Genomic DNA, 2781 nt, shown 5'->3' with positions numbered 1-2781 from the left:
GATTCTGGGAGTGGGGCATCAGGAGAGTCCTTGCCTTCAAGGACTTGGGGGTTAAAAATTCTTTGGAAACAAATGCCAATCACTATTGTTATTGTGGATTTTTGAGCAGCAGGATGGTCGGGGTGGAATCTAAGAGGGAGCTGAGAACTGCTGGGAAGAAAGCCCTCTCTCTCAGCCCCCTCGTCCTGCAGTCATCCTACGTGACTGTCATTGCTGCCCGGCTGGAACATAAGCTAATTATAGTCTGATAGTGAGTGACGGTGGCATGGGACGGAAGACCAGGGTTAAAACAGGCCTGGGCTCTGTGTGTGTGTGCGTGCGCACGCACGTGTGAGCACGTGCACGCGCACGCGCACACACTTGTATTTGTGTATATGGAAGGCCAGTAGTTATAGGGCAACAATTAACTCATGCTTTCAGTCCACTCACTGTGATGACATCTACCCACTTCTGATGGATGGCAGCTGCTTCTTCAGGAAACAGGCCCAGGAATTCCAGAGAACTTAAATGCCCTCTTGAATGACAGAGAAAAGCTTGTGTCACATAAGCTGAGAGCTGTCTTCCCATGTCTCCATCCCATCCCTTGCCTGGTACCCCAGGTCCTGCCCACTGGCTGCTGCCCTACCTGGGGGACCCTTTCAAACTCCCAGTCTCAGTTTTCCCATCTCTCCTTTTACTGCCTAGAAATGTAACAGTAACTGACACCTAGAACTGCTTTCTAAGTGATTAGTCTGACACGTAACTAAAGGTCATCTTTGAAAAGTGACAGACCGTTTTTTGCTTACTGAATTGTCAATTTGAAAAAATAATACTCACTGAAGGTATGGGGAGCTGATGAGAGGCGCAAAATTTGCTACAATTTTTTCTGGTCTCTGGAGAGCCACTGGCTGCATGTTTTAAAAGCCTTGACACACATACTGTTTAAGTTAGCAGTGCTGTATTCAGAAATTTAGCCTAAGAAATTAGTCAAGAATATGACAAGTATTTGGCTACTTGGATGTTCACTCCAGTGTTATTCATAATAGAAGAAATTTGTGGGGGAAGCGAAAATCCTGTCCAGTCAACCACTGATAGTTGATTTAATCAAAGCAATGCATAGCAGTGTATTTATTTGATGTATTTATTTGCATGAAAAGATGTTCCACTGAAAGCAGGTTGTAAAACAATAGGGCAGAGCTCTGCTCCTAGGAAGATGGAATAGATGCATTTTTCTTATTTCTCTACTAAGTACAATTAAAACCCCTGGATGTGATGTATAAAATAAGCATAAGGGGGTTATAGCTCAATAGTTAGAGCACATGCTTTGCATGCACGAGGTCCTGGGTTCAATCCCCAGTACCTCCATTAAAGTAACTAACTAAATAAATAAATGTAATTACCTCCCCCGCAAAACAAAACAAAACAAAAAACCCAAAACAAAACAAGCTTAGGAAGACTCTGAAAGGTGGACAGAAGAAGGCCAACTGACAAGGACCTCAGGGCCCAGTGGTGTGTCCCCTGGGGTTTTGTTTTGTTTGCCTCCTGTATCCCTGACTTGAGCTAATGAAACCAGTAATGTGTCATTGGGCACAGACACCAAAGCCCTAAGAAAAACCTACCTGCTCTAGTCACCAGAACAGAGGCTGCCTAGCAAGACAGAAACCTTTTCGACAACAAATTCTCTACTCCAGTTAAACGTCGCCGAGGAAACTGCAGACCCACCCTGTCAGCAGGGCCGAGTGAGGAGCTGAGATGTCCACATACACATCACCCAGCTGTACTGAGGCATCCAAGCACCCCACCAGGATGCCAAAACTCAGAAGCACCAAGGAGCTTGCCCAGGTCTCACAGCCGTTAGAATTCTGTGCTGCTGAACGACCCTTCTCTATGTATTGTAGTCAACCTAATACTATTTTACTGGCCTTGGCTGGGCTTCGCTCAGGGAAAGAGGCATGAAATCCTCAGGGCTGGTAGCAGGGTGAGGCTGGGGGGAAGACCCCGCTACATCTTCAACTCTGCCCCCGCCCAGCTCATGTGAATGAGTCACCCCTCTTTATGGGCCTCGGTGCTCACGTAGCTCTTCTGACTTAGAAGAGCCTGCTTTTATGAAGATACCACTGTCAATTGTTTACATCTCAATGCAGAGTTCCCTCATCCGTGGGTCTCTGGAGATGAAATCGTAGCTTTCCTTGTATTAGGAAGGACCACGCCACCTGTACAGGGATTGGGGTTTTCAGGGAGAGGAAGGGGACACTGGGGAGGCATTTCTTAAATTTCTAGCATCTCTTGCTTCTAGGTTGTCCTAGGTCCAAGAAACCAGCTGCCGATCAGATGTAGGTGGCTACTGTTTAAGGCAAGAGGACGGCTGCCCTGGGGTTTAGCATGGAGGATAAGCATGACTCCTTATGGGAGATAATGTTCCTACTGGCAAATCCCATGAGGATTAAAAAGGTTCGCAGGTATAACTCCTAAGAAGAGAATTAGTCACCCTAGAGCCAAAGATAGACTCCTACGAAGAATGTCAGAAGTTTTTCTATTAACTAAAATAATGGAACTCTTCGTTAAAAAGTTAAATAATAGATCTCCAGTCTGAGTGAAGAACTCGGAATCTGCGTTGCACTGTTGTCAGAGTGGACCCCTGTTGATGTGGGAGTGTCCCTGGGCTGTGACCTTCACAAGTGTTCCTTATTCTTCCCTCACCCCCACCCCTTGAGTGAAACAGGAAGGCACAGGGGGCTAGAGTTTCCTTAGGGAAACCTAAGGACAAACACAGGGACACTTGAGGCATCTGAAGTTTCTGGC

General features: G+C 46.4%; 1 non-coding gene across 1 annotated transcript; it reads left to right on the top strand.

The window, feature by feature from the left end:
• The first annotated feature begins 1270 nt into the window (after positions 1–1270).
• Positions 1271–1344, top strand: TRNAA-UGC (transfer RNA alanine (anticodon UGC)). The gene has a single exon. It is a non-coding gene; the product is annotated as a tRNA-Ala (tRNA).
• Positions 1345–2781: the final 1437 nt, after the last annotated feature.

This window comes from Camelus bactrianus, chromosome 25, assembly GCF_048773025.1.
Source record: "Camelus bactrianus isolate YW-2024 breed Bactrian camel chromosome 25, ASM4877302v1, whole genome shotgun sequence".
In the NCBI taxonomy this organism is placed as follows: Eukaryota; Metazoa; Chordata; class Mammalia; order Artiodactyla; family Camelidae; genus Camelus; species Camelus bactrianus.
This window is presented reverse-complemented; position numbering and strand designations above follow the sequence as displayed.